The sequence below is a fragment of the Pectinophora gossypiella genome, chromosome 14, assembly GCF_024362695.1.
Source record: "Pectinophora gossypiella chromosome 14, ilPecGoss1.1, whole genome shotgun sequence".
NCBI classification, from domain to species: domain Eukaryota; kingdom Metazoa; phylum Arthropoda; class Insecta; order Lepidoptera; family Gelechiidae; genus Pectinophora; species Pectinophora gossypiella.
Window position 1 is genome coordinate 4,137,814 of NC_065417.1, and position 14,071 is coordinate 4,151,884.

The 14,071-nt window shown below is 36.4% G+C and overlaps 1 protein-coding gene and 1 non-coding gene across 2 annotated transcripts in view; one reads left to right on the forward strand and one right to left on the reverse strand.

The window, feature by feature from the left end:
* Positions 1-14,071, forward strand: part of LOC126372549 (15-hydroxyprostaglandin dehydrogenase [NAD(+)]-like) — a 349,480-nt gene that overhangs the window by 190,592 nt on the left and 144,817 nt on the right. The window lies entirely within an intron of this gene.
* Trnal-caa (transfer RNA leucine (anticodon CAA)) lies at positions 6,901-6,972 on the reverse strand. The gene has a single exon. It is a non-coding gene; the product is annotated as a tRNA-Leu (tRNA).

Here is a 14,071-nt window from a genome sequence, read left to right on the forward strand (position 1 = left end):
TAATTATTTTCAGTACCATAATTTTATGACGGAAAATTCTACTTGATATTAATTCAGAATCACGGTCTGCATCAACCCTTAAAGTAACCTCATACTATAGCTGACTCGTGTCTTCACGAGACATTCATTCCTCTTTTACTACAAGGTGGCGCCACCACGGTTGCGTTACCTCACGAAACTTTCCTATTTCATGTGTAACATTTGTATTATGATTGTTTGACTTGACTTATATTGAGGATTTGCATTTGCTATTTGGTCGTAAATTTGACCTGTTTAGTCAAAATAAAAAGCGGGCTTTTAATACGATATAAACAGGCTCTTTGGGTGGCTTACAACAAGATTTTAGAGTTTTATGAGCGACAATGCTGGTTCTAACATAACATAAGCTTTCGACTATATCCGAATGAGTTCAAACCACAAGATGAACTAAATACCCAACCCACACTTCACCGAGCTTTCTGTTAGACCAACGTCATAGGTGGTGAGCCGTATTATAATAGTCCAGCCAACTGTGTTAGTGAAAACTGCACTTAGATAAACACTAGAACTTCTAGAACGCTGTCTCTTTATACTTACAGGGTGTTAGTGACATCGTAACGAAAGTTTTGAGGGATGATTAAGACCATGATTCGGCGATGATATCAAGTGGAATTTTCCGTCGCAAGAGTATGGAACCAAAAATAATTTAAAAAACATTCCGACGGAAAATTCCATTTTTTTAACTCAGAATCATGGTCTGAATCATCCCCCTGAGTACTCGTTACGATGTCACTAACACCTTATTGTCGTTGCCTGTTCTTTCTGTGAGCTAGCTGCAGTCACTCAAACATCGCTGGAGTCAGGTCGAATAAAACGTAGCCATGAGAAATGACTTTTTAAAACAAAATTCAACTCCCCTCAGTGTTTCGTTGAAATAACAGGCGTAGGCAAAGAGTGCTTTTGCTATGTAAATTATGACGGATTTATGTAGTCACCATTACGAGTATTAACATTTTTAATACGAAAGGTATCATATATTAGTACAATTCCTGTTATGATGAAAGTGCGTGTTTTGTTGAAGGTTGACTGGGAGAGTTCGCTCTTACCGATAAGGCCGCCGTAATTTTTTTATAAATTTGTGTGCAATAAAATGTTTTATTATTATTATCAGAGTACAAGAAATAACAATTTACTGTGTTGCATTGTATGGTATTGTAAAAGTAAACTAACCGGATTCAAGTTATTCATGCGTTGTGTTTGTGACATTATTATGTGTACATAAACATAAAAATGTAAACAGCCTATATACGTCCCACTGCTGGGCACAGGCCTCCTCTGAATAAACCCGAGGGGGTATGGAGCATACTCCACCACGCTCCACTATGGATTGGTGGGGGTGTACATTATCATGTACGCTTAAAAAAATAATCCGGTTACAAAAGCTCGCAGTAAAACAAACTACAGATTTCGCCGAAATCCCGTTGATTTGTTTGCAGGCCGACTGTTTGCGAACGTCAACCGGAGTGGACTTCAGGTAAATCACATCGAATTGTACGGATACGAACCCTGCACGCTGAATTTACAGTAGGTTATAATACCAGGATATATGAAGAACTAGCTTTTGCCCGCGACTTCGTCCGCGTGGCATGTTATAAAAGAAAGATCTTTGTGTGTGGGAGTGCATATCAAATTTCAAGCATCTAACTTATGCAGTTTAAATACTTTTTTCCCGCTAACTCCCGTTTTTCAAAATACAGCCATAACTAAACTTTATATTTACTAAAGTATGCATGCATGCTAGATTTAAAACATCTATCTTACGCGGTTTTTTCGATTTTTTCATACAAATGTTTTTTCCCGCTAACTCCCGTTTCCGTGGGAATTTTGCAATATTCTGTTGCAACTAAGCTTTAAGTTTGCTAAGGTGCCAAATTTCAAGCGTCTAACTTAAGTGGTTTAGATATTTGTGAGCTACGATGGTAGCTGATGTATATTATGTGGACTGCATTACGACATGAATAAATAAATAACATATACTTAGCTTAGAGAGAGTTATTTAATGTATTTTCACCAAAGTTCACCAAAAAAGCACAAGACGTAAGCAAGAAAACAAAACGAAGATAACAAAACGTTGTTAAAAAAGAAGAAATATAAAAACATGTAAAAAGATTATAAAATCTGCGAAGATTTCGCAACAACATTGGTATATATCTCTGTAAAATACAACAATTAAGTACACTTTGGACAACTGGACGTCAGCAGGCATTTCATCCTTACGTTGTATGTATATACAACCAATCCACACTAAACGTTTTGCCTCTTCCGTTTTGATGCGAACAGCAAAGGACTGGAACTGTCTGCCGTTCGTCTGTTTTCCCAACTCGTTATAATCTGGGAGTCTTCAAGGCTAGAATGAACAGGCATTTGCTAGGTAAACGTGACCACCCTAGACCACATCGTCACTTACCATCAGGTGAGATTGTGGTCAAACGCGAGCCTATTTTATTTAAAAAAAAAGAGTAATTACGTACGTCAGAATGTGCGGTCACCTCTGTAAGTATGTTATTTATATAATTTGCAAAATAAGTTAGAAGCAATGATTGAGCACCAACTCTAAGTATTAGGGTTCGAATCCCGGTGGGGACATATCACAAAAATCACTTTGTGATCCCTAGTTTGGTTAGGACATTATAGACTGATCACCTGATTGTCCGTCAGTATGATGATCCGTGCTTTGGAAGGCACGTTAAGCTGTTGGTCACGGTTACTACTTACTGATGAAAGAAAGAAAGTATTTATTATTTATTACTGATGCAAGTATGTAGTCGCTACATGAGCCATGCCAGGGGCCTTTGGCAGCTCAATAATAACCCTGACACCAGGGTTGATGAGGTTAGTAATCCACCTCATAACATAACCCACACGATAAGAAGAAAAAAGAGAAATCTAAATACGCCGAGTGATCGGACATTTTGGAGGTCACAGACAATGTTGAAAAGATAAAGAAAAATGGAAGTCTTTTTACTAAAAAAGTAATCATCACTGCCTTGCTTACCTAAATACTTTGTCAGTTTTGTTATTTAATTGAATATTTTAAACATAAATCAATATGCATGTTACATAATATAGGTTACTAATATGGATTATGATTTATGAGTCTTTAGACCAAAAATAAATGAATGGTCTCTAAAAATAATCTATAAGTAAGTATAATAGATTTACACAACTTAAATATTGTTTTAAACATAAATTAATAAGCATAATTTGGATTATGATTTCTGAGTCTTAGGTCCTCTCTACCAAAAATAAATGAATAGGTAGCCTCTAAAAATAATCTACTTATATAAAAGATTTACACAACTTAAAGATTGACAAAAGTACGTACTTACGCTGAAAATGTATTCCATTTCTCCAACAAAACTGCGGGTGAAGTTTACCTTTGTTGTAAAGTAAGTTTGACAAAAACTAGTGTGAAGTCTGTTCCAAGTTAAGGTTTCAACACAAAATAAGGCTGGATGTTTTCACAGTAACCTGAGCTAGCGCTGGCCTCGCAATTTGGTAAATAACGTCTTGAGGGTGTTAGGGTGACCATGGTTTTATAAGTTAGTCGTACATTTACACAAATAATTATAATGTCATATGTTTTGTGGTACAATTTTATAAATGGAATTTGACATAAAATTTACTTCTTATTGTGTCGATTGTGGTGTTTCAAAACATTAAAAACCTTTCGTTTTAGTTTTGTAATAGAGCTAGTTAACTAGACCATAGAGACTAAAGGTGTTAATTCCTGCAGACATCATCTTATTTTATTTTAAGTTATACCAGTCATTTTCTTAACCGCCGAAAAGGAAAGGGACGGGTAATCGACAGGCATAACATTTGTGTTGGCTTCGGCCCCACGCACGCCTTCCAAAAGTCCGGGTCTCCATAGGCCCGAAATATGAAAAAGACATACAATAATAATAATAATATATCGTTTATTTCAGATTTTAAAATCCATACTTACATTAAAAAAGATACCACAAACAATTAAAATAGTAAAAATCAAATTCAAATTACAAAATAAACAATTTAAAATTAAGAATCAATAAATAAAAACGAAGTGGTTCTATGCGGTATGGCGGCCTATCCACACCTTAAGAAAAGGCGAGTCCCACCGGTCCACCAACGCCCTCAGGATGCCGTTAGGGCTGTCGCGCGTCCTCGCTAGAAAGGAAGCGCATCGCTTTCTAATAATGGCTGCAAAGCCGTCAATATGTGCTTCCGCGAACATTCCCGACGCACTACAACGCCGCGGCAGCCCCATCAGGACCCTGAACGCGTTGTTGTATTGGACGCGCAGGTCGCCGTATGCCCGTCGCGTACAGTCAGCCCACAGGCTGCACGTGTAGAAGCTCTGACAATACGCCTTGAAAAGCGCACACACTATTTATGGCACACACGTCAATTTTAGAAAGAAATCTAAAACGACCCTCTAAAAATTTTAAATGAATTAAGATGTCAGCACACTTTAAATAGGTTGCATACCAGCGAGATACCTATTTGTTTCGCCCGGGTTATTTATTCATTCCCTTATTCATATTAAACGTAACAGTTGTCAATCATCCGTCACTTTCCTTTTCGGCGTATCAAAAAGTGACAAGTAAGTATAACTTATAATAAAATTTGATGGAATTAGCACCAATGTGTAGTTCAAATCAAACAAATCCTGTAACCGTAGACTTAGCTTAATCTTTATAATTTTTTTCTCACCTATCTTTAACTATCATCTAAACAAACACTCAATTTAACGATAAATTCCGTTATTAGCAAGGAAAATAATGCATAGGGGAAAACTGTGTAATGGTAATACCATGGTCGGTTTCCCGGGTGTTAATCAATCTTTGGGTTCATGCGACTTAATGCTGGGGGAGCTAGGAAGAAAACAACATATGTGTAACGAGAACCAGTGCGATTTAGGGGGGAAAACCTTAATGATGAGGTTCGTCAAAGTAATTAATAACACGTGTAAATGTAAGCTTTTTTGGAGTTTTGTTTATTTTGTAGTTAAGGAGAGTAGGAACATAAATTATGTCTGGTCTGTTGTGTACGGCTCACAAGTTGGTCGAACAGAAAGCTCGGTGAGGTGTCAATACTTAATTTATCTTGCGATGGATATATCTCTGATTACCCCAATTGGGATATAGTCGTGAGCTTAATATTATGTTGTTATATCTGTTCTTAAATAGCGAATTTTGATACATGTTTTATATTCGGCAAAAAATACTTCATTAAAAATATTACTATATAACTGTTCGCTTAAATTCCCAAAAGTTGAATGAATTTATAAACCTGACAACATTTGTACATTTAGTGGTACATTTAAAAAAAAACTATTAAAAAGATACTTCCAGCATGATTCCACAAAACTGTGCAAAGCATGGTCACCCTACAGAAAATAGTCAGCACTCGTACGTCTGGAGACGAGCCAACTGCGCTGGACTGCATTAGACGGTGATCTATCAAACATTCTCCAATATTCCTCTCAGATTGTTGTCACCCTAATACTGAATTACTTTAGAACCTTTTTTATTAGGTATACATAAGCTGCGTCTGTGATGCAGTTGTGATATATTTTTAAAAAAAATTGTGTTACTAGAGTTATTAGCTGCAAAAAACTAAGAAGTAGTTTAAATCTATCTACTTCCGATCTGTTGGAAAATATTTCTGCTAGAAGTTGAATTGTGGTCTGTCTTGTGTGTCTGTCTTTTTATATCAATGTCATGTTCCGTAAACAAAAGACTGTTAAATAAATCGTAACGTATACCAAATTATAATCTTCTTCTATCGTGTGGGTAATGAGGTGAATTAACGTCAAATTATAATATTATGCTTTATCATAAAAGTGTAATTAGGAAACCCTTTCACACCGACCGCGACCTTTGTCCTAATTTCGAACGCAACAATACCCAAGTTACGAAATAAACGCTGAAAAAGATTCATTAGCGTCCCACTGACTTCTCAACTCTAGTAATAATTAATCAAGCATTTGAAAGGGGTGAAAGAAAAGTAGCTTTTTATTTTTAACTTTAGGCGTCGAGTAAAGAACAAGTTTGTTCGTGATTGAATAGAAAGTAAAAGTTCCTTTACTGTTTCTTTGCGTGAAAATGGAGTCTATAAAGGCCGTATTGAAGCAATCAGGGACTTTCCAGGCTACGTTCTCCCCAAAAAAAAATAGGTAAGTAAAGTAAAATGTTTATTTTTCATGAGAAATACAGAAAATATGGGTACAATAAAAACCCCACAAAACCAATTCGTCGGTTTGTCTGTGGGAGTGGAGTTCGCTTAATGTTATTATGTTTAAGATACTTAAAGTTAACTTACAGCTAAGAGATCTTTTGCATGAGATGTTTAAATAAAGATTTCCTAAATTTATTTATATTGCACTCCTGACGTATGTCGACCGGCAGCATGTTGTACAGATACGGTATGCGTTTACGAAGTGTTCTGTCACCGAAGTAGTTGTTGACTCGTGGTGGCGCTGTAAAGAGTTGCCTTCGTTTAACTTTCTAATTTCATGGATAACAGTTGTATGCATCTTTTTATCTTTGTTTTGGCTATAATGATGACCCTTGTTACACCCAGGCACAACACATTTTCCACCCATCATTATTCTGATCAAAATAAAGAGAAACAATATAGGTAGCAACATATTTAAGTACTACTAATTAGCTATTCTTATAGCTATTTATAAAATTTTATTATTTTTTTATTTTATTTTTTATTTATTTATAATAAATAAATAAATAAATAATGATTCTATACCATATCTGTTACAAATATCAAGCAGCAATTATTTTTATATATGCCTCTGCCATGTAACGACAGAGCCTGTAATGTCCTAACCAAACTGGGGATCACAAAGTGACTTTTGTGATACGTCCCCACCGGGATTCGAACCCAGGACCTCCGGATCTTGAGCCCAACGCTCAACCACCGAGCCACAGAGGCCGTCCTTATCCATGACAAGCCGGTTTTCTAAAAGCCGGTTTTTTCGTAATGATCACAGTTTGTAAACTTTCTAAAGCATTTCTTTGTAATTTTAACCTTTTTCTTCCTGTACTTACCCATTTCAACTTCGCCGGGTCAGCAAAGTGAGGTTATTCAAATCGTTAGCCCAAAAATAATCAACATCGTTTATCCGCAAAACAAACTTCTCATCTTGAGCCCGGATTTCCTATAATCCCTTTCAAACGGACGGCAGACCTTTAATTTGTTACACGCATTTATAATTCCAATTCTCAAATATTGTATCAAGCTAGCCTTTCAGATTTTCATTAAAATATTTTTTAAGTATCTTCTTCTTATTCAAATGTTCTCTAAGAATAAATTACATAGGTACATCGTTTGATTTGTTCTCCCGTAGCGTTCTTCTTTGGTTTGTGATAATATTTTTAATTCAATTTCTGCATTCTCCCGTCTCGATCAACTTGTATTTGTTTTATTTGCGTTGATTTACTCTTGTTTGTAAAAGTTTTTGACTTGAGTTGTATTCAAAACTTGTAACAATTGTATTAGAAATGTAATTTCGAAGCAAACAAGAAAACGGACCAAAAATATTTTAATAAACTATTTTTTTTTGGTATTGTCCCTATTATTACGTATTAAATTCCTTTTTAAAGTGATATTAACTACTTGGCCAGATCAATGACATCAATGGGGAGCGTTGAGGGCTCTTACCCGGTACAAAAAATTAAGACTAAAGGCCTGAAGTTGCCAAATTGGGGGCGAACCTCGGCTGAGAGCGTCGTCTGAAAGGATTATATTTGAAAGAATTAATCAACTCTAGTGGGCCGATAGCGATAAGAAATCGTCGACCACAGGAAAAGTGACTGTCCTTACTATCCTAAGTTAGGTACATTACGTATTTTCCAAACCACAATATACACACTCACACAGCAACCCTCAACCTAAGTATACAGACCCTTAGCACGAACCCTTTCGTCGATCCCGAAGTATTGCCTGTAGCTTCAAACGCACGATACAGAGCTAGATGCACGGAATGTTTCTACACTTTATTTTACAAAGATCAAACGTTTAAGTCAAGTGGCAAGTTTACCTGAGGGGAAACGCCTCTTGGTCTGAGTAAAGTGGCTGTTTTGAAATCCCATTGATTTTCTTGTGTGCCCTCAAACGAGTAGTCGTATAAATATGATAGAGGGGCTTTCTTAAGGATTCGCACGCATTTGGTGTGGTCGTTTTGCGTGCAATTTGCAGTCTGCACGTTACTTTATATAGGTACTTAATAAATACGTACGTAAACAGTAACGCACGTAGTAGTGTACGTAGTGTGTCAGGATTGAAGCAAATGGAATTCTATAGTCTCTGCTTACCCCGGTGGGAAATAGGCGTGAGTTTATGTATGTATGTATGTAAAAGAGTAAACTAGTTAATTTCTATTATAAGTAAATATTATTGTATAAGTAGCTACTTAAAGTACTTAATATCATTATCAATGGGCCCCATGAACCAAAAAGATAACGAGCTACGGAGTGGAGGGCAAAACTAGATGGCTTTATACCAAAGATAGAAATCTTGTCCCTAAACATGAAATAACAACTTAATTTAAGGTAATTTCTAAGAAAAGATTCGGAAATAAAACCATTGAAGACATTTCCGAGATGAGGTCTGCTTATTTTAATATTCAAGAAACGTTGTAATAAGGCAATATATATCCGCCATTTTGATATTGTATACAGTTCACAAGTACTACTAACTTTACAACTTACTTCCTCAAGCGTTCAAGTAGCAAGTCACAAACAGACTGTGTTTAACTTATCTATTTATTACTTATTCGACGATGTTCAACCTACTGTGTACGTACGTAAGTATGTATGTTCGTCGTAAGTTGAGCATCGCATGGGCGCCACAAGCACACCCTGAACACTTCATACAAAAAACCTCGTTTTACACAGATACTACACATTTACGTCATCGTACACGCGCGTGTGTGTGTAGGTACAGCGTCCTGTCGAACATGATGGATGATGAATGTTGTAATAGCGATAGGCTGATCACCTATCATCATACGGTTTATCATTATCCACCTTAGAACTATGTATCAAATAGTTTCTTGCTTATTTGCAGTTCTGCCCACCCCTTCGGGGAATACGGGCGTGAGTTTATGTTTGTATATATGTGTGTGTCTATTTGTGTGATGTATGACGCTCATACAATTGAAGACTAAAGTAAAACCGAGGGGGGGAGGTACACCTAGCTTAGCCGCTGGTGGGGAGCGGAAGAGCCGTTCCATACGTAGTATTATTCTTTAATCTATGCCACAAGTCTTTAAAAAGGCAACGCGGTGCCTCTCTTCATAGGTTTCGTTGTCTTGAGACAAATATAATATAGACATGTAAGTACCTATGTTTTTTTTATATGTCACCTACCTATAGGTACCCATTGTACTCTAGCTGCCAACTTTGTTGTCATCAGAAGGTTCGTCGACACGCATTGATATCATTTCATCTAGCTAAGCCTGTAATGCAAACATAACCAAACAAACTTCACCCTTAGCGTAAGGCAGTAAGGTCAATTTGGTCATATTTGCAGCCAGTTGACGTAGTTTCTGTATAACAATGGAGGAATCCGATTATGTTTGTACAGGCGGATAGTATGCTGTGATCGACCGACTAGTGTCTGACGACCCGACATGTTTGGTGGCGTGTAGTGATTATTTGTTGGTCAAAGTATTTTCAAGAGTGACAGAATAGCCTGTGGCTTAGTCACGGTGGTAAGCGTAGCCAGGAGCTGCAGAAACTTTTATAAGTAAAATATTAGAAACATTTCAAAATTGACCAAATTGGAGATGTCCTTAGATAAGGTTCAGTACGATCTACTCTAAACCGACGTGCGTGTATGACCAGATAACAATATACAAAAATAAACAATGAATGAATAAAGAAACATAAGACTATAAATAACATGAAAAACACAAAAAAGTATAATATATAGATATTACAAGTTAGGTAAGTACAGTTGATGTTAGAAAAAAGTAAGATTACTTACATATATTCTTCACTAAAATAAATTATTGAGTAACTAATAATTCGTTTCTGAATATTTTTAACTACCTTCATCATCCTCAAATCAATAAAAGTTGTTATAGTGACACCGACATCGACATGAATCAGACTCGACTCGACCGACGGCCCGACCGACCCGACAGACGACCCGACTAGTCACGGAGTTGTGTCCGGTGATTGATTTGTGACGCCAGATGCAGGGTGTTTCGTCCCTAAGGACGTGTTGTGACACAGACCGGCTTATGTGTACGGGAGTACTATACTGCGTAGGTATTTAATAAAAACGCGTTTCATCTTGTGATTGATATGGCAATGTAGAAGTTGCCTTATTTTTGTTAACACAGAGAAAAATAAACGAGAACATTGTAACGGCCTCTGTGGTCCAGTGTGGCCCATTTGTCCGACCAAATAGTTAATGCCATCTGTCAAACAAATCTACAATAAGTCACGTCAAAAAATTGGTTCTGCCTTGTTAGAGATGGGCGAGAATTTATTTTCAAAAGTTAGACGAATTGTCTATATCCGTGATGATCTGTGACTGAAGGGAATTGAATCCATCATTGTTTTGAGATATTGTTTCATCCTATACGTATCTAAAAATAGGTATACATCCCGAGTTGTATTGAGGAGGACACAATGTACGGATTCAATAGGCTTGATGACGCCATATTTCTCGTAAAATATCCCCAATATTACGGCCGCGCCGTGAAAATATGTCATTTATCTCCGGTCGCGAGATAAAATAGCTTTTTATTTATTTAGTGGTCATCATACGAAGTCGGTCTTATTATCTCCCTCATTCAGCGCTTATCACTATCGACCCACTAGGGTCGATTAATTGTTTCAAATATTCTTCCTCTCAGACGACGCCCTGAGCCGAGATTCGCGCCCAACTGGGCACACTCAGGCCTGTTGTCTTAAATTTTGTACCGGCTGAGAGCCCTCAGCGCTCCCCATTTGTCCGGCCATGTGTCTACACTCAGCGGGATCCCCTGCCTGGGAGACATAAGAGTGATGCAGAGAATTAGATCTGAATTTGTTCTACTGAATTATCCTGAAAACAGAATTTGTTCCGTTAAAAAAACGGAAATACAAAGTTTTCTAACCGACCTCCAGCCAGCGGGATATTTCCCAAAGTTAAGTCTGATGAAGTATAAATTGGTATTAACTTTTAGATCTGTATTTATTCTGTTCAACAAAACAAAAAAACTACTTCTGACGTCCTTACTTCAGCTACAATCAAGCTGCAATGAAACCTCCAGTCAGCGGGATATTTTCCAAAGTTAAGTCTGATGAACTAAAAATTGATATTAACTTTTAGATCTGTATTTATTCTGTTCAACAAAACAAAAAAAATACTTCTGACGTCCTTACTTCAGCTACAATCAAGCTGCAATGAAACCTCCAGTCAGCGGACTTTTTCTCTCAATGACATTCTTTTGTAACTTTTACACTAAAATAATATCGTTCAAATTCTATACTTTTTAATTTAAGGTGATGCGTTTCAGTCAGCTAGGTAACGCTGCGTCAACAGATGGCGTTACTTCTGCAGTTGTCGTATTTTTTTCCATTTATTCGTTTAGTGTTGAGTTCTGACCCAGTGAAATGTTAGGTGGCGAAATCTTACATACATTATCTTTAAGTTAAGCTACAATTTTGAAGTATTTACTGCAGATATCATATTGAAACATTGCATCAAAAGTTGGTGTCATTTCAATTTGTGTACAAACACGAAGCTGTCACACACACATGCGAACTAGGTTAGCTATTAAAAGAGATGCATAATTTGAAGTCTACTTCTAACTTCTAAATGGCGCATTTGGTAAAGCAGTCGCCGCCATTCTTAAGTTTCACGGTTCAAACCCAAGTGCATATTTTAATTGTTTTTACTTTTTGTATTTTTTTTCACAATTGAATTTGGCGAACCCGTCTATTTATTACGGAATTTTCAAAAAGTATCACTTTTACCAATAATATTATAATTATACAATAATGTACTTTGCACTAAAGTACCTTCCGTAATTTCCGTATTTTTTATTTTGTAAAATTCTAACAGGCATTAATCGCATCAGTAAACATGCGGCTAACTAAAAAACTACTGAACGGATTTTCATACGGTTTTCACCAATGAGTAGAGTGATTCATGGGCGTGCTTTAGGGTATATAATTTATACAAGTTTTTTTTTTTGTATAAAATGGTTCAAAAATGATGATGAATGTCAAACATAATTCTGTACCGTCGGTGAAAAGTAATACAAGTCCAAAATTGAAGTTTTGAGAAAATCGAGTTTAAAGTTAAAAATATTCTAGCTCGTGACTTATAAGGAATAATGGAACAGAAGTTAGATGTGTCGATAGGTGATGATGGAAGGTTTCTTTTCTAATATTTAGTTATATTTAGAACCTAAACAGAAATGGTAGAGGATCAAAATAAATTACATGTATCAGTTGACACCAACTTTTATACTGTGTAAATTGATACAAGTCTACATATACCTTTTTACACACATAACTATACAAAAGTCATCGTTGATATATCATATTTTCAATTAATAATTTTACAGTCTTATTGTACATAAAACAAAATGTCTTGGAAGAAAGTTTATTTTATGAAGTTGTAGAAAGGCAAAATTCTATTTATTTTCTTTAAAAAGTAAAGAAACGTAACTTATATCAATTGACACAAACGATAAACTATAACGAATTTGTGTCAAGTGGTATAACTTGATTTATTTTTTCGGTTTCATTGTGTAAAATGATACATGTTTTTACGAATTTCTAGTAATAAATACATATAAAGATGGTACACGTATATATAGTGTAAGGTGGCGATAATAAAATATTTTGTTATGATTTTACTCTCAAAACTCATAAATAACCGGTCAAAACCACCACTGCTGCCCGCTACAAACACATTTTGTCCACCACACTACGCCCCTAATCAAAACCATTGTTGGTTCATCTTACAAATTCAATTGTGATAATATTTCCACCCCTAACAAATAAAGGTAAGAGGAATCATATTAAGACTGGTCATTAGGAATGTTTCGGGCTAGCCTGGCAGCACGGCCTGGAGATAAAAGTGATGTACCTACGTACTTTTAAACCAAAATCACACAAACTGGTTAGTGTTACTTCATTCCTGCTGAAACTATTTAAAAGATTACAACTCATTCCACAATCAAAATCCCCTAAAGTATACATATCACGAAGAAAATGAGCAAAGCTTGCCCGGCGATCGAAGGGCGCATTTCCACAGAGGTTTTGATAATTCAATACTTCGAATTATCAAAATTCCCGGTCTAATGGTAGCCCGCAACATTGACAAAACCATAAACGGAGTCGAATCAATGTTGACGATAAGAATAGGTAGAGAAAATGAAGATCATTGATTCACCTTCAAACCTATAGGTTACACAGGGCTATCCTCAGGGTAGGTCTTATCACCTTTACCATGGTCTGTTATGGTTAAGCTAAATGAGTTCGTTTCCACAAAACTTTAGACGTAAGCACACGTTCCGCGTATCCTCGCGTATGGACCACTATTGTGAAGTGGGCAACTTCCCACTATATCATCATCATCCTCCAGCCTTTATCCCACTCTAGTTGGGATCGGCACAACATGTATGGACAAATGTCCCATAAGTATCTAATGTTACTTTAATGGGCTCAGTTTTCCACATAAACGCAAGTGGTCCATTATGCGTGCTTTTGTTGACTATGTAAGCCAACCAGCTCCTTTCAGAAGCTCAAATACCTCCTGGGATTTCTACAAACTTTGTGACCTGGTTTAATTAAGGGGTTGTGCCCGTGGTGTTGCCAATTATTTATTCTAATCTATTTTATCCTACAAGATCCCACTGCTGGGCAAAGGCCTCCCCTTCCTCTTTCCATTTTTCACGGTTCTGTGCGTAATTCTCTCTTATATAATCAAAATACAGAAAAAACAATTTAACGGTAGTGCACAGAGTTCAGAGTAGTTGTTCCCTTTATAAAGACGAGAAAGCTCAACCAATTATTTACAC